Raw genomic sequence first — 19,575 nt, forward strand, 5'->3', positions numbered from 1 at the left:
ATCCCATTAGAGCTGGTCTTACCTAGAAAATTCAATCAGGTTCGGTAGTAAGGGTGGGCATTGACCCTTGGATTGGCTGTGAGAATATGCATAGGCTACCAAATGATCTCATAAATCATCTTCATGCAGCAAACATATCCCATCTGAACCATATTGCGGATGCCGACCATACTACCTTCATCCAACAGGCTTGGAAATCGGACCACAGGCTAAACATTCCACATCAATGGATTCAGTATTGGAACGAATATATTTGGGCTCTTACTGAAGCTCACATCCATATACCTGAGGGAGAAGATGAGATTATCTGGGCTTTCTCCAAATCTGGAAGATATACTCCTAAGGAAGGATATCTTGTTTTGATTGAAGACTGCAGACCGCATGCACCCAAACCTTCGTGGAAAAGTCTCTGGAAGCTCAGAGCCCCACCAAGAAGTAGGCTACTCATGTGGACCATTCTAAGAAACAAAACACCCATGGGAGACAACCTCCTCAAGCGATCACAAGATGACCCATTTTGGTGTTGTCTCTGCAAATGCTGCAATGAATCTGTCTCACATTTATTTTTGGAATGTTCTGCGGCAAAGAATCTCTGGAATACTATTTTACCTTCGGCTACTCCTCACAATACTTGGGAGGGTGCATCTATCCTTGAGGCAAAGACGAACTGGTGCACCTCTGCCTCCCCTACCAGGCTACATAATATCCCTCTTCTTGTCTGTTGGGCCCTTTGGATCGCCTGGAATAGACTCACCTTCTGGAATGACTCACCTCACTGGCCCTCTGTTGTTGCTCGCGTGTTGGCTGATTACTCCCTCATCCCCGAAGATGCAACTCCCCCTCGACCACGCAGCATTATACTTGAGACGCTTGATTATCAGAGGCTGTGGGCTTACTTTGACGGTGCTACACAAGAGAATGGGTGTGGCAGGGGGCCATCCTTCATATTAATGCACATCACTCATACAGTATTATTATGGGATTCGACAGAGGCACTAATAACTATGTCGAATTATCCGCAACAAAATTCCTCATTCAATTTGCATTAGAGAAAAAATGTAGAGATCTACAAATATTTGGCGATTCAAAAGTTGTTTGTGATTGGCTAAATAAATCTTCTAGATGAAATGCTTATACTTTGAGTCATATTCTGGACGAGGCACTGAAATTGATTACATCATTTGACTCTTTTACATGCCATCATATTTACAGGGAGTGGAATAGAGCTGCTGGCAGGCTATCCAAAGAGGCTGTGAACAGGGATCTAGACAACTGGTTGATCGGGGAACAACGTGATGGTGCACATTACCAATTTTACCATCGGCCATTTATGGATATCGTTGTATAAATTTAATTTCTACTGATCTCACAGGAAGAACATAATTCATATATATGTCATCTGTAAATATTCATAGTTTCTTTTTTGACATTTTATCTATACTCACAAAGTGCCAGATTAATATATAGAACTCCTATTCAGTATATTTACAGCCATTAATACCTCCCTGCATGGACACAAGGTATCAATGTTTTGATCACATATGTCCCTGAACATAATTTTGTTAAAGATAGGTAGTGCCTCTCTATTTGAATATGCTTAAATGCATTTACAATATGTAATTTCCTTTTAATAGAAATTACGATTTTTCCTATGGGGAAAAAATATGAATATAAAAACTACATAATATTATATTTGTGTACTTAGTTAAAGTAACTTTTAATCAATTGTTTAAATTTTATTTTATTTTTTCTTAAAGGAATGGATAACATTTTCATTATATAGTTTGGAAATGGGCCAGGTCCCTTACATAAAACAAACTTGATCTATTGTATGTCTCCTTTCATTACAATGAGTATGGACCTTCTTGCTACCCCTATTATTTAGATGTGTTCTATTTATAAAGCTATAAGTATAGATTCTCCAAAAAGTGTCGTTATAGACTATACAATGGTATTGCATATATATAAAATAAAAGTACTTTTAGTTGATTTTTGTCTCAGTGTCCTCACCTGCAAGCTCACCCACAGATGTTTTCAAGTTCTCTCGTTCGTTCTCTTGTCCTCCCTGAATCGTCATAGTAGCAACATCGGCTTCATCATCATCACCAACTAGAACCTTCACAACAACATAGATACCTCAACATGCTCTTTGCTGCTACCCAGTGACTTTCAAGCGGTTTCAACATGAATTGGCTTAACACACTAACAGAGTATGCCAAATCAGGTCTGGTTGTTGTAAGATATATCAAGCTACCAACCAGCTGTCTGTACATTGTGGCATCAACCTCTTTAGTGCCATAGTCACTGCTCAATTTCAAATTCTGCTGTAAAGGTGTCGCTGCTGATCTACACTTATCCATACCAAACTTTTCCAACATATTTCTGGCATACTTCCCTTGGGTAAGAAAAGTTTGCCCAGTATCTCTGCATACTTCTAATCCGAGACAGTAGTGAAGGCTTCCAAGATTTTTCATCTCAAAAACTTGTGCCATAAGCCTTTTGATTCCTCTGATTAAATCATCTACATTTCCTGTTATAATCATGTCATCCACTTACAAAGAAATCAAAATAATCTGCTCCTGATTATTGTACTTGGTATACAAATTTGGGTCACTTAAACTTCTATGGAAACCATGCTCTACAAAGAAAGAATGAACCTTTTCGTACCAAGACATGGGTGCTTGCTTTAAACCATATAAAGCCTTTTTCAATCTGCAAACAAGATGTTCCTACCCCTGCTTTACAAATCCTTTTGGCTGTACTAAGTAAATTTCATCTTTTAAATCACCATTTAAAAATGCAGATTTAACATCAAGCTGGTGTAATTCCCAATTAAATTTAGTAGCTAAAGCAATAAGCATTCTGATTGTATTTAACTTTGCTACAGGTGCAAAAGTATCATCAAAATATATACCTTCCTGCTGTGAATATCCTTTTGCAACTAGCCTAGCTTTTAACTTTTCTATACTTCCGTCTGCATTCATTTTTGTTTTAAACAGCCATTTACATCCTATGGGTGTTTTATTCTTAGGCAGCTCAACTAAATCCCAAGTATCATTTCTAAGAATTGATTCCATCTCTTCATTCATTGCAGCTCTCCATTCCTTAAATTGACTAGCTTCTTTGTAATTAGAGGGTTCTACAATGTTCAAAACCTTTGACATTAAAGCATAGTTTCTCAATTTTAATGGTAATTGAATCTTCCTACCTGATCTCCTTGGTAGGGGACTTACCTCAAATTTGTTTTCTTCTGTTGGGCTTGCATTATCACCTTCTTGCTGTTCTTCTTTTCTCTCTTCTTTCTGCTCCTACTCTCTTTCATCCTCGCTACTTTCCTCCAACAACAATGGAATGTGCCAATCATCACCAACGTCATCTTTCCCTTCCTATACCTATTCATGAAACACTACATCCCTACTTGCAAATGTCTTACGAGACTCAGGATTGAATAATTTATATGTTTTAAATTATGTGCCATAACCAACAAAGATGCATTTAACTGCTTTAGGGTCTAATTTCTTCCTATCAGCTTTGGGTATATGGGCAAATGCTTTTGACCCAAATACTCTTAGATGGTTTACTGCTGGTTTAAATCCATATAGAGCTTCAAAAGGGGTTTTGAAGCCAAGATACCTGGTAGGACTTCTGTTCTTCAAATATACAGCAGTGTTGATAGCCTCTGCCCAAAAACTATTAGACAGACCCTTACCTTGTAGCATACTCCTTGCGCACTCCACCAAGGTTCTGTTTTTGCGCTTTGCAACTCCATTCTGCTGTGGTGTGTGTGGCACTGTATACTGCTGAAAAATACCGTGAGATTTGCAGAATTTCATGAATTCCTTTAGCTTGTATTCTCCCCCTTGATCAGATCGGAGAACTTTTATACTCTTACCAAACTATTTTTCCACCAAGGTTTTAAATTCTATAAAGCACTGGAAAGTCTGACTTTTCTTGTTCAAAAAATAAACCCATGAATATCTAGTGCAGTCATCAGTAAATAACAGAAAATAATATGCTCCCCCTAGCGACCTTGTCTGCATAGGTCCGCATACATTAGTGTGAACTAGTTCTAAAATGTCTGTTTCCTTCCTCCTATCATGCACAGGAAACTGTTCTCTATGCATTTTTCCTAAGGCACAACCATCACAATTTAACTGAATATTACGAAAGATAGGGAATCCCTCGACCATACCTTTCTTCTGCAATTACATGAGGTCCTGCAAATTCAAATGACCGAACCTATGATGCCAGAGTTGTTCGACTGTCGATCCTCCTGCAACCATGGCTTGCTTTGGTATACTTTTTGCATCCAGTCCATATAGGCTTCCAACTCGCATGCCTGTTGCAACTATTTCATTCCTGCAATCCTTTATCACACAATGAGTCTTGAAGAACTCAACTTGCATATCTTGATCAGCCATCATGGATACAGATATTAGATTTTTCTTAATTCCAGGTACACATAAGACATTTGAAGGTGACTAATTTTTCCATTTGGTAACTTAACTGAAATCACCCCATGACCTTTAATCTCGTATCCACTATCATCTCCTAGATATATTTTTGATCACTTTCGTCAAGACTACCAAAAAATTCCTTTTTACCTGTCATATGAGAGGATGCTCCGGAATTGACATACCAAATATCCTCCTCATTAGATGTTGAAAGGGCACAGTCGACTGTGAACAGTTGAAATTCATGACTGAAGTCTTCTTCTTCAACAAAGTATCCTCTATGCTTTGCACTTGCCTGCCTCCTCTTTGCATCATCAGCCTGCTTCTTATAACATTCACTTTGTATATGACCCTTCTTTCCACAATAATAACATTTCTTTTCAGAATGATTTGCAAGCATACCTTTATGAGAATGAGAATTCTTATGTGATGTTCCTCATTTCTGCTTTGATTGTTACTGATTGCTTTCCTTTGAATGATCGTCGTTTTGCCATCAGCGCAAGATCATCACTCTGGGGGTTGAAGTTCTACCGCCGCTCCTCCTCTTGCTGCAAGATCCCAGTGAGATCATCAAATGTGGGCGCTTTCTCCCTTGCCGACACTCCAATGATGAACGTTTGAAAATCATCTCGCATCCCGTTCATTGTGATTGCGACAAGATCTTCATCAGACACCGCCACTCTGATGGCCCCCAACCCGTCTTTCACATCTTTAATTCGCGCAACAAATGCAGTAGCAGTCTCCCTTTCGTCCATCCTCATTGAAAATAACTTGCTTTTAAGTGCCAAAACTCGGTTTGTATTTTGGATCTCATACAGACTTTTGATTTTCATCCAGATGTCCGTGGACGTTTTACAGTCTCTGATGTGCGCAATAACATTGTCCTTCACAGACATCTTCAACAAGACTTTGGCCTTGTTCTCTCGTTTTTCCCAATCTTGCTCCTGTGGCCCTCCGTTCAGCTTCTGTTCATTGCCTGTAACTATGGACCAAGCATTCGCACCCTCGAGTAATGTTTGGATCTTAAACTTCCAATTCGTGAAATTAGATCCATTAAGTTTACCAGACTCGTTAAGGTAAGATTCCATCGTATTACTCATTCTGATCAGATCTACAAAATGGATCTACCCAACAACAAAAAACAATACCTATCAGATCGATCTGTCACCTCTACCACCGATCTACAGTGTCTGGCAATCCCACTCCAATGAGCAAATTCGGCATTTCCAATACAACCGAAGAATTGTTCTGATCAAAATTGATCTGATCTGCCTCTCTCGGATAGATCTGCAACTTCGCCGATCTGCACCCCTTTCAAACCGCCAAACGAAGTTGAGGCTTCCTGCAGATCCCCTTGAAGGAAGATTGATGCGTCCCCCTTTGTATCGGCGCTTTCCCGAGTGAAAAATCCGCGCCAATCAAAAATCGCTTAGAGTAATTTTGCTGGCACGATTAATCCGTAAAATTCCGCGCCAATCAGATGTTCTAGCACTCTGGCACGATTAATCCCAAAAAAATCCATGCCAATTCCCCTCCTAGCGCTTCTGTGAGCGCAGAAAGCGCGCCAATATCCTTTCTCCTCAGAAAAAAATATCCGAATTCGAGCCAGGTGTTCTGCAGTCCACCTGCTCAATTGAGCACATAGCTCTTGTGTACACACGGCCACAAAGGCACTTCAAGCCACACAGGCAATTCTACCACACAGGTAAGCTAACTACAAAGGCACTTCAGCCACAAAGGTGACAAAAGTCAGTCTCACCAAATCTGAGCTTTGATACCAAGATAAAATGTGAACAGAATTGAAAAGAAAAAGATGTAGCTCTCAGGTGTGGCCTGCACCTGGAGACTACACTCACAAAACAGAGAGATCACTCTCGTACACTCTATCATTCATCAATGAAAGATTACATCATTAAATACAATACTAGGAATTAGGAAGTTGCACCCAAACCCCTAAACTTTAGGAACTAATCCTAAACTAGGGAGAATGTTACAACAATGTAACCATTTTCTCAATTAATACAAAATAATATTAATTATTTTTAACTTTATTATATCTTTATCATTCCACCATCCGGAGGACGGAACATATTTCAAAGCTATTACCAACAGAGACGTGAAAGTTGTGGAAGGCCAAGTAAAACAAGGAGCGACATAGGTATCATGGGCCCAGCACCGCCATATACGTCGATTCTGCAATAATTTTTGTTAAATGTGGATGTCGGCCAAAAGTGGGATCACTCCATTGGATTTAGGTGTGCAGAAGTCTAACTATGTTGACAAAAATGTCATAAACTGCCAAAAGTACAAAAGTGAAATGAATTTCATGGATTCCTTGGTGCGCCTAATCAGGGTATCAGGGTATTTTTTTTAAGATTATTTGGGAATTTGATGGATATGGGTGTTGTTAATTATTTGACCGCATTTATGTTTGTTTTATTTTCGAATACTTTGAGAATCAACAATCAACATAAGTTTAGGGGAGTTAAATCTTAACCTTCATCTGTATATACTATTATGAATATTTAGGCATATTTCATTGACAAATTATAACAATGTATTTAATCATTCAAGAATGTAATTTAAATAATAGCAAATCACAAGCTTGCTTGAACTTGTATAATTGTTTAGTCAGATTTTTTAAAAATGTATTTTAAATAATAACAACTCACAAATTTGCTTGAAATTATATAATTAAATTTCAAAAAAATAAAAAAATTAAAAAATTAAGAAATTAAAAAAAAATCATTTTATCTATAAATCAGACTATATTATATTAATTTTATCATTTTCATATTTAATTTAAATAATTTATTTCAATTATTTTATAAAATATGAAAATAAAATATAATTTATGAATTTAATTATGATGAAAATCTAATCACTAATATATAATGAATATATAACTGAAACTTCAAAATTTCCATTTAATTAATGATCAACCCTCCAACTTCCCATAGATGCCCATAAGTGTTATGATAAGTAACTTACCATAGATGCCCATTATGATAAGTAAAGTGAAGAGACTTTTGCTGATGATGATTATGCGTTGAATCTTAGAAGTGATAACAAGCTCTAAGGCCAAGAGAAATACAGAGTTTAATGAATTAATGACTTGTTTTTAGTGTGAATTTTTGGAAATTCTTATGGTGGTTATTTTGGTCGGGTAATACTGTGCATTCGAAGTGCCTTAGGTGTCTTTCAGGTGCTGAATCTATATGTATAGTTAAAAAACTAGTTTAAATAACACAAATCAAAATTTCACCTCAAATTTTTCCACCCAATTACAGCACCAAAAAGTCCAAAATATCACACCAAAAACAACTCTAAATTTTAATACGGATAACAAGCTCCAAAACCAAGAAACATACCGTGCTAAATGATATACAGTCTTTTCAAATTTTGCATAAGTACAACGTTTTAAGGATTAATTAGCATGTTTACTAGCTGAACAGTACGAAGTGCACGACATTGCAAAGGTATTGTCCGATATGCTAATGGAGGATAAGACTTGAGGGCTAGTTAACCAATATAAATATTGTTTTCAACATTATTCAATGACCTACTTTGCCCTTCTTGTTTTCAACATTATTCACTGACCTACTTTGCCCTTCTTTCTGGCATACGAGGCAAGGCCCACCTATAACCATAGGAGGACATCATTTTGAGCATAACATAAGCTTCATATTTACTTTAAGCGGCAAACCATATTCCATTTCAAAAGAAGCCATTCCTTCTTCCTGTCGGGCAACCTTGTTCTGCATTACTTACCAGAAAGTGTCCAACAATTTATTAACTCCAATTTCATATCTTCATAGGAAATAAAATAAAGACTAGCCAGACAGGGTATTTCAATCACATTGACATTTGAAAAACTTGCATGTCCAATAGCATGTATTTTACAAATATTAATGATGCCATGAAACTGACATAATATTATTGTTATATATATATATATATATATAGATATATCATAGATTCCTGCATCATCCAGCCAGTGGCTTTTATACTTCCCTCGATGGATCAACGTTGTTTATTACCTTCCTCAAGACTAGCCAGACAGGGTATTTCAATCACATTGACATTTGGAAAACTTGCATGTCCAATAGCATGTATTTTACAAATATTAATGATTGCCATGAAACCGACATAATATTATTGTTCTATATATATATATATATATCATAGATTCCCGCAGCATCCAGCCAGTGGCTTTTATACTTCCCTCGATGGATCAACGTTGTTTATTACCTTCCTCATCTCCATTTCCTCTGTGCCACCTTTGATATCCACAGGCATCTCATGACCTTCCGTTGTTACTGTACCTGGATATACAATATGGCTGTCGTTGCTAAATGCCTCGTTGGTTTCTCTCTTGTAAACGTACAGCCGAGAGACAACTAGGAAGAATATAAAATTTACAAAGCTAAGAATAGCCATGAATGCATAATAGTAATAAATACGAGATGCATTCAGATTGTTCAAGACCCAGCTGGTGTGGTCCTTTCTTCCACTGATCTTAGCTGTAGCTTTCAGAAAAAGAGTATTTAAAAAACCCCCCATCCCTAATGTACTACAATATAATGCAGTTCCTATGCTCTGCATGCTCTCGGGCACCTGATCATAGAAGAATTCTAACTTTGCTATCTCAAGAAAGGCTTCTGCTATGCCTCCCAACAAAAACTGAGGAAGTAAAATGAAAACAGTGAGTGGGGATACTGCTTTCCTGTCACGTTCAAAACCGTGAGCTTTCACAACACTGATCCATTTCACATCGGTTATGGAAGCCACTGCCATGCATACCATGTGGACGAAGATGCCAATACCCATCCTTTGTAAGATCGTGATGCCTCGGGGGTTTCCCGTGAATCTTCAGAAAATCCTGACTAACACTTTGTCGTAGACTATAATGTGTTGAGATTTTCTGTTTGGAATAAGATAGGAAAAATCTCAGCTGATGACAACAATAGAAATTCAGTTTCTAGATTAGCTCCAGGTTATTGGGAGATGATTAATGCCTCCTATATTTGATGTGAGTGAGTTAATGAGGTTGTTAGATTCTCTATGCTATATAACAGGCAACCATTCGGATGTTTGCTATGAGGGTGAGAGTTTTGTGAGGATTTCTTGATGTAATCTCATGTTTTGATTAATAAATTGCCGATGCCTATGTTGTGTGGACGTAGCCCAGATTGGCTGGGTGAACCACGTTAAAAGCTGTGTCTTTATGTGTTTGATTTATCTACTATATATTTTATTTGATTAAGCTGTGGATCTGCTTACCAACAATTGGTATCAGAGCATGTTGGAGGCCTGGCGCAGCGGAGGAGGTTCTGCATAACGTGGTCCTGCTGGAGCGTTGAAATGAACATCGCTGGAGCTGTATTGCGTGGAGCTGTATCGCTGGAGCGTTTGGTGCCTGCTGTATATTGCTGGAGCTGTTTTGCATGGAGGTATTCAGAACTGCACACCAGAGAGCGAACGTTTGCGTGGAGGTATTCAGAACTGGAGTTTTTTTTTAACGTGGTTCTGTAGTGGGCGGATTTTAAAATATTAATTACGCTTTAAATTTCAATTTTGGTATCTAATGAGACATGGAGAAAATCGAATCGTTGGCCGATTGATCTACTATATTGTAATTACTCTACCGTCATCTGAGAATTAAGTCTTCTGAGTTTTGTTGGGAATTCGACTTGGAAGCCTGAATTCGATTCAATTTGAAGGCATAAATAACAGACCAAGTAGCTACTCGGGCATCTCCACTGAAGCGTATTCTGGTACAGTGTTCTCCTCAGGTTAAGTAATTATGTGAAGTTTCGTCATACGTTAACATTCCTGCCACATATATATATATATATATATATTTTGGTTAAAAAAAAAAAAAAACAAAATTATTTACAAATGGGTCGCCATGGAGCAGTTGATTTGAAAGTTTTTTGTGGAAAGGCATATAAGGCATAGGCAGTTTGTTTTGTTCATTGCTGGTATTTAATCACAAACTTCATTAAAAGTTGGTTTTTTGGAGATTATTGTTTTTTGATTGATACAAATGGCGAAAACTCAAAGTGCCCGGTTCGAAATCGAGAAGTTTAATGGCACAAATAGTTTCGAGATCTGGAAGGTAAAAATGCATGATCTGCTGGTACAGCAGGGCATGGCAAAGGCATTGTTGGGCAGGTCCAAACTGCCTTCCCCCGTGACAGATGATGAGTGGAATGACTTGGATGGCAGAGCCTTGAGCGGAATTCGGTTGTGTTTGGCTGATGATGTTTTATTTAACATCGTGTCAGAGAAGACTGCAGCTGGTTTGTGGACGAAGTTGGAAAAGTTGTATATGACAAAATCCTTGACAAATCGGATTCTCCTGAAACGACAGCTTTACGGTTTGCGGATGAAAGAAGGTACCTCGATCACTGATCACCTGAATGTTTTTAATACCTTATTGGTTCAATTAGACAGTCTAGATGTGAAATTTGATTCAGAGGATAAGGCAATAACTCTATTGTGTTCATTGCCCGAATCCTGGGATCACTTTGTTACTTCCATAAGTTTTAGTACAACAGACATTCTTGAGTTTGACGATGTTGTTGTAGCCTTGTTGTCTGAGGAGATGAGGAAGAGGTCGAATGCAAACACCTCTACGTTAGAGGTAATGATGGCCAGAGGTCGCTCAAGAGAGAGACACTCCGGGGGAAAGCATAGCGACTCTCGTTCAAAGTCCAAAGGAAAGAAGACAAAGGTGAAGTGCTGGCATTGTGGCAAGGCTGGACATCTGAAAAAGGATTGCTGGAAGTGAAAGCAGGCTGCTAAAGAAGGCTCTTCGACAAAAAAGAAGGAATCCAACACCACAGATACAGGTTCAGTATCTGGTTCAGGTATGAGTGATGAAGTATTATCAGTTAATGTGTCAAATCATGGTCAACATTGGTTGTTAGATTCCGGTGCATCAAACCACATGTGTATCCATAAAGAATGGTTTAAGGAATATAAATCAATTAATGATGGAGTTGTGTACATGGGTAATGATGTAACATGTAATATTGTTGGGATTGGGAGCATACAACTACAAATGTTTGATGGGACAACAAGAATATTAACTGATGTGAGGCATGTACCAGATTTAAGGAAAAACTTGATTTCATTAGGATCACTTGATTCAAATGGATATAAAACTGTAATTCAAGGCGGAGTTATGAAAATCTATAAAGGTATTTTACTAGTGATGAAGGCTAAGAAGGTAGGAAATCTTTTTCAATTAGAAGGTAGAACTGGGTCAGATCATGTGTTTGTGTCTGAACATGACAGTAGTTCCATTCACTTATGGCATCAAAGATTGGGCATATGAGTGAAAGAGGATTGAAAATTTTGGCTGACCGAAAGTTACTTCCTAATCTAAGATCTGGAAAATTGGATTTCTGTAAACATTGTCTATTTGGTAAACAAAGTAAACAAAAGTTTAAAACAGGCAAACATACTAGTAAAGGCATACTTGATTATATCCATTCAGATGTTTGGGGTCTAGCCCCTACAGCGTCATATGGTGGCTCGTCATATTTTGTATCGTTTATTGATGACTTTTCTAGGAAAGTGTGGGTCTACATGCTGAAAAGGAAGTCTGATGTGTTTACAGTTTTCAAGCAGTTTAGAGCATTGGTAGAAAACAACACTGGTAGAACTATAAAATGTTTAAGAACTGACAATGGTGGTGAGTTTTCCTCCAAGGAGTTTGACAGCTATTGCAAGGATGCAGGGATCAAGAGACATAAGACCACGGTTTATACTCCTCAGCAGAATGGAGTTGCTGAACGCATGAACAGGACTCTTCTAGAGAGAGGAAGGTGTATGCTGAGTAACGCCGGGCTGCAAAAGGAGTTGTAGACAGAAGCAGTGGCAACAGCTTGTTATGTGATAAACCGATCTCCATCAACGGCGATAGGCTGCAAGGTTTCGCAAGAGGTATGGAAAGGACACCCTTGTGACTATTCTAAACTCAGAGTGTTTGGTTGTGATGCATATGCTCTAGTGCCTAAACATCAGCGAGCTAAATTAGATCCAAAGTCTAAAAGGTATATCTTTGTTGGGTATGGTGATGGAACAAAGGGATATAGATTGTGGGATCCTATTACCCGCAAAATCATCATCAACAGAGATGTAAAGTTTAATGAATCCTCTCTTGTACAGTTAGATGTAGATAGTAGATTGAAACAGGATGATGTATTTGATTTCCAGCACATTCAGTTTGACAACATTTCTAATGATAGTCATAATGACCATAGTTCAGATTGTAGTCATGAACAGGTTTCAGAATCAGATTATGAACAGGGTTCAGATGGAGGTCATGAACAGGTCTCAGATGGTGATCATGAAGAAGTTCCTACAGATGATAGACAACCAATTGTGGAAGCACCAGAAACATTCTTAAGAAGGTCTACAAGGATCAAACGCCCTCCAAGAAGGTATGATGATTCATGTTACTTCAGTTGTTTTGACCGCTAATGATGATGAACCTTTGTGTTATCAGGAAGCTGTAGAAGGTTCAAATAGTGACAAGTGGAAAGCAGCCATGAAGGACGAAATGATGGCCTTAAGTAAGAATGGTACATGGGATCTGGTTGAGCTTCCGAAAGTCAGGAAAACTGTGGGGTGTAAATGGGTTTTCAAGCTGAAACAGGGTGTGAATGATACGGAAGACAGGTACAAAGCGCGACTGGTTGCAAAAGGGTTTTCTCAGAAAGCCGGTATTGACTTTCATGAGATTTTTTCACCAGTGGTTAAAATTGTTTCAATTAGAATTGTGTTAGCATTAGTGGCTTTGCTTGATTTAGAGTTGCAGTAGTTAGATGTTAAGACTGCATTTCTACATGGTGACTTAGATGAGGAAATATATATGGAACAACCGGAAGGGTTTGTTCAGCATCGCAATGAGAAATTTGTCTGCAGGCTCAAGAAGTCATTATATGGCCTGAAGCAGTCGCCTCGGTAGTGGTATAAGAATTTTGATTCTTTCATGTCGAGTCAGAAATATGTTAGAAGTGAATATGATCATTGTGTTTATTTTAAACAATTGAATAATGGCATATTCATTATCTTGGTATTGTATGTTGACGATATGCTTTTAGCAAGCAAAAGCATAAAATAAATCAACAGGTTGAAGGCTCAGATGGCAAGGACATTTGATATGAAAGATCTAGGAGCAGCAAGACAGATTTTGGGCATGGAGATTTTCAGAGACAGGAGTAATGGTAAGCTGTGGCTATCAAAAAAAAAGTATATTGAGAAAATACTTTTGAGGTTTGGTATGAATAATGTGAAGCCTGTTTCAGTCCCTTTAGCTTCCCATTTTAAGCTTTCTTCGAGTTTATGTCCTAATACAGATGAAGAAAAGGATTATATGTCTAGAATTCCATATGCCAATGTAGTAGGGTGTTTAATGTATGCGATGGTTTGTACTCGACCAGATATTTCACATGCAGTTGGGGTTGTCAGCAGGTACATGGCAAATCCGGGTAAAGAACACTGGTCAGCAGTGAAATGGGTGCTTCGGTATTTGAGAGGCACAAGTAGTTATTGTATCACTTACAATAAGGGTAGTGAATCTGTTTGCGGGTATGTTGATTCTGATTTTGCAGGTGATTTGGATAAGAGAAGGTCAACTTCAGGGTATGTCTTTACTCTTGCAGGTGGAGCTATTAGCTGGATGTCAAAGCTACAAAACATTGTTGCTTTATCCACTACTGAAGCAGAATGCATTGCTGCTTCGCATGCTTGCAAAGAGGCAGTATGGTTGAAAGGTTTGCTTGGTGAGTTTGGTAGGTTACAGGACAACATCAGATTACTTTGTGATAGTCAAAGTGCAATACATTTGGCTAAGAATCCGGCCTATCATAGTAAATCAAAGCATATTCCAATTAAGTACCATTTTGTAAGACAGGTTATCACTGAAAGGGGAGTCTCTCTTGAAAAGGTGCATACAAAGGAAAACTGTGCAGACATGTTCACGAAACCAGTTTTGTTAGAGAAGCTACGTTGGTGTTTTGCTTCTCTTGGCTTGCAGAAAAGATAAAATAATAATAACAGGGCATCAGGCGAATTGTTGTCAAGGTGGAGATTGTTGAGATTTTCTGTTTGGAATAAGATAGGAAAAATCTCAGCTGATGACAACAATAGAAATTCAGTTTCTAGATTAGCTCCAGGTTGTTGGGAGATGATTAATGCCTCCTATATTTGATGTGAGTGAGTTAATGAGGTTGTTAGATTCTCTATGCTATATAACAGGCAACCATTCGGATGTTTGCTATGAGGGTGAGAGTTTTGTGAGGATTTCTTGATGTAATCTCCTGTTTTGATTAATAAATTGCCGATGCCTATGTTGTGTGGACGTAGCGCAGATTGGTTGGGTGAACCACGTTAAAAGTTGTGTCTTTATGTGTTTGATTTATCTACTGTATATTTTATTTGATTAAGCTGTGGATCTGCTTACCAACATAATGGATACCAACATTGACAAAGCGAAAAATGATGTGAGCGAGCCTGCAGGGATTTGAAAATGAGAACCCATATGTTTGTTTAGTGTCGTTCCCTGCTTTACGAATAGTGTGGTTAGATGGGAACTCAAGGTGCTTGGTATGAACAAAAGGACCCAAATTGGAAGCATTTTGAGCATCAGCTTGGTTTCTTCTACTTGGGTTACCGGACACAGCTTCCATCGACTGGTTGAACCACCCTTGGTAGCTGCTTTGTCTAAGAATCTATGACGCAGGAAAAGGAAATTCAGAATCAATAATCAATAATAGTGCAGTGAAGTTAGGGGAAAATTAATTTGTAAACCTGGATAGAAAAATAAGTTATTTCTTTTGAGTGAATAGATAAACCTAAGAAGAAAACAAATTAAGTTACAAGTAGGACAATTATATACCTTCATATATATATATATACACATAATTGATATGTTCATATATATATATATATATATATATATATATATATATATATATATATAAATTACATTAGTAAATGTCTTTTGAAAAACAATAGATAAATACTAATAGTATAGATTTGATATTAATATTTATATTGATAAATATATAGCAATAATAATATTACAAAAATAGTTATTATAATAAAAATATTATTATTATTAATTATTGTAATTATTGTTAATCTATTGTTATAATTATTTTTTAAAAAATCAAATATTGTTTTTTATAATTTATTTAGGTTAAACTTAAAGATTTATAATATAAAATGTGGTTTACCATCATTGATTTTTATATGGTAATAATTTTTGTCACAATGTGATATTGGACCATGATTGACCACAATTGATAATGGTTGACCATAGTTAATTTTCATATTGAGATAATCTTTAGAATAAGGTTCCATTGGATCATCATTAACCATGATTATAAACTCAAGACTTTTATATTAAATTCAAAAATTAATATTATAAACCCTATAAATAATATTATACACCAGATATATGAATACTAAAACTAAATACTTCTCATGAAAACAAAAATTAATTATGTTATAATAATAATAATAACCTATTAAACTAATTATATTATTATTATAAAAATAATCCTACAGAGAAAACAACCTGAGAAATGATGCTAACACTTCTAACATAAAAATGACTTTAAAACAATAAAGATGGTTGTGACTGTAATATTATCGAAGTTTCAAAAAACCAAAGGAGACCCAAAAAAATAAATTAAAGATGATTGATTTCAATAATTTCAACCAGGGTTTGTCTGCTAAAAAATAATCAAACTGAAAATTAAATTTAGTCCTTGTTGAACTCACCTCAAAACCGGAGTACGAGAAATGGGGAATCTGCCTTTAGCAACATACTCTTTGGGGTCAATCTCATAAAGTTTGGTGGGATCTGATGGCACATTAGCTTTCCATTTACGAACCGCTGCAATAATTACCTGAGCCATCCGATTGAATGGATTTCCATTCTGTACTTTGTGTCCGTAAAATGGAGTACCAATTAAGAATAGTACGAGAGATATAATCAATCCCGCCGTGGGAATCGCCCATAACCTACGGTGAATCCCACGCGATCCTATCTGCAAACAGCATTCCCAAAAACACACTAAATATCCACCAATTGAAGAAGGAGGATTTCTGAAGCTTCTCTTTGGGATCAAATTCATCGAACTGATCTGCACCTATGGTGGAGATGTTGGGCTTTGTACCGCCAGTGCCCACAGCGAGAACGTACAAAGCAGAGTAGAAAATCCCAACCTGAAGGCTGGAAGCTTTCTTACATAAGTCGGAGCTCGGTTGGCATTCTTGTGGTTTCAGAGATGGCAACGCAACCGCCAATGTTAAAATCACCATCCCCTGTCAAATACAACAACAGGTAACTACGTAAATGAACTTAGACGCTACTTGTTTTGCTTGAATATTTTTGAATCCATCACACTGAAGAATTTACTTTTTGAGCCAGGCTCATCATCAAGATTAAGAGATGAGAAATTCCTCGCATCACACTGAAGAATTTACTTTTCGAGCCAGGCTCACCATCAAGATTACAAGATGAGAATTTCCTGGCTATCTACTTATATGGTTATTTCTCGCTTTCAATCTTGATGATGAGCCCTGCTGCGCAAAAAGTTGATTCTAAAATTTTAGTGTAATAGATTTATAAATATTTGATCAAAATATTTTACATTATATAAATTTTTTGTTATTGGATTGTTTTTAGTGTGATTTTTAGATTTTCCCGGGAAAATTTGAGGTGAAATATTGATTTGTGTTATTTAAACTGGTTTTTGACTGTATATATGGATTCAACACATTGAAAAACTTTAAGGGCACTTAGATTATGCAAGGGTTACCTATCAAGTTTGTGATTTCAATAAATTCAAGCTTGTAATTTCAATAAATTCCTGTGAAATTTTAAAGAAATTAGACCAATAAAACCTGCCTGTAAAACTTCTAAAAAATCTCACCAAAAACAACTAATTTGTTATTATCTCAAATAAATAACTGTTTAACATTACTAAATATAAAAAAATACAAATAAATGAAAGATATCTTTTAAATAAATAACTGTTTCCATAAAATTTAAGTAAAAATATAAAACTTATCTGTTTATGAATATTTTACCATATATTTCATAAAACGGTATTTTTTTAAAAAAATATTAATTTTAATGTAAAAATAAAATGGCATTTTGTGGATTTCAAATTCTGTGTGTCTTCAATCTTTATGAAATATGTATATTCTCTTCTCACCTTCCACCGATTTTGACAATCCAATTTGACTTCGTTTGCACTCTATAGTTTCTGAGCCGCCTCCATCTATCTCTATCCCTATACTATTTGAAATATGCATGTTATCTTCCTCACCTACACTCATCATCCCATTTTGACTCTCAAATGTACACCTTTTCTCCTCCACCCACTTGTGAGGTAAGCAACGTTCATTACCCATGGATTTTGAAACAACAAAATTAAAATAGGGTAAAATTGTAAGGGATTAATATTTGTAATTGGGTTAATTTTTCATGTTTAAAAAAATATTTAATTTCCATTTTTTCTAAAAATTATTTGTCCATAATTTATACTATTGTTTTAGTGTAGAAATCGCCTAAATTATATATAAAGATTACATAAAATTAAAATAATTTTTCATTCTTAAAATTTCTCGAACTAAAATACTGTTGTAAAAAAACTTATATATTCCAAATATGATGACCAGAAGAAAAGAAAATGTGTTTAGATAGTCAAGACTATGGATGGAATAAGAGAGACAAGTTGCAGACCAGTATATAAACAAATGAAAACACTGTGAATGTCCAATAGCGTCCCCGGTGAGTGTCTGCAATATATGCGCCGATGACAGGGGTGATCCAAACTGTACCAGACCAGTTAGAGACATTCGATGAAGAGGTCACAGTTCCTTCATGCAGCTTAGTCGTTAGGTAAATCACTAAATTGGAGGCAATCCCATAGTAAGCCATCCTTTCAAAGACCTCATACGCTGTCATGTTTAAACAGTGTTAATCCGTCAATATTTACAAATTAAGCCGCCAACAAGAAATTAAACACCAATTTCTGATTCCCAACCAGAAATGTGACTCGTCACAAATTGTGAACAAGAAATCAATCACAGAAGACTCATAGCATATTAAAGTTGTATTCAATAAGAAGAAAAACATATTGGCAGTTATTTATTGATGAAGAAAGCATGTAAGTGAAACAGACCACTGCATTGCATATAAATCTTACCAACTATGAAGGAACAAGCCTTCCATCTTCCAGTTTTGGACCTGAGAACGGGCCTGCCTTTGAGATCGACAGAGCCATCCATGGCAATTAATCCTTGAGACTCCATGATAGAGCTCTCTTGGAGTTCTTATCCAGCCACTGCTATATGCAGCTTGCACTAATCAGCCTACGAGCTTTGATGAGTGATGGTCACCACAAACTTCATAGTGTTGGCTCCTGCTTATAAAGTTTCTCTCTTTCAGTCTAGTGCTTACAGACCTTACCGATATAGCTTGCAATAACATCAATAATTGTTGAAACTCGGCCATGGTTGAAACTTCCTCCAATTATGCTTTCAAGTGATCGGATCAGATTCCTAGATTGCTTTCTTTTGACTCAAAAATTGTGGCCGAATTGTTGCCACGGTACGGATATCGTCTAGCCCGATTTGCTGAGAAGTCAGTATGATTTTAACTTTATTGTCATCACTTTCATTGTTATTATTGCAACCGCTAGTTTAGTAGGATTTTCTTCAAATACATGGTTCATTAAACTTCTTGGTGAATTCCCCCTAAATATAAAACTTCACCTAATAGAGTATACAACTAATATGGTCCACTCAACTGTATCTAGCCAACACATGGCCCATTCTTCAGAGTGTTAAGTAACTCCCTAATAGAAGTTATTGAACTAAAGTAGAGAAATTCATTATAATGGGCACATGATAAAGGGGTATGCATGCCTATCCAACTATTACAATGATATGTCCTTTTCATGTTATATAGAGGTAGATACAACACATCTCATGGAAATAGCATGTACAAAAATTTTCAAGGACTAATACATCAACTTAAACATGATATTATAGACTTGCTACAACATGTGGATCACATTACGAC

General features: G+C 36.6%; 1 pseudogene across 1 annotated transcript; it reads right to left on the minus strand.

The window, feature by feature from the left end:
* Nucleotides 1–8,521: 8,521 nt before the first annotated feature.
* On the minus strand, nt 8,522–18,830 carry LOC149162811 (protein NRT1/ PTR FAMILY 5.2-like; annotated as a pseudogene). The gene is made up of 5 exons (XR_016261592.1): nt 18,698–18,830; nt 18,232–18,449; nt 16,260–16,805; nt 14,944–15,202; nt 8,522–9,365 (listed from the first exon to the last, which is right to left on the minus strand). The product of XR_016261592.1 is annotated as a protein NRT1/ PTR FAMILY 5.2-like (transcript).
* Nucleotides 18,831–19,575: the final 745 nt, after the last annotated feature.

The sequence above is a fragment of the Pinus tabuliformis genome, chromosome 5_2, assembly GCF_031772625.1.
Source record: "Pinus tabuliformis cultivar Carrire ecotype Pingquan chromosome 5_2, CPIR1, whole genome shotgun sequence".
NCBI classification, from domain to species: Eukaryota; Viridiplantae; Streptophyta; class Pinopsida; order Pinales; family Pinaceae; genus Pinus; species Pinus tabuliformis.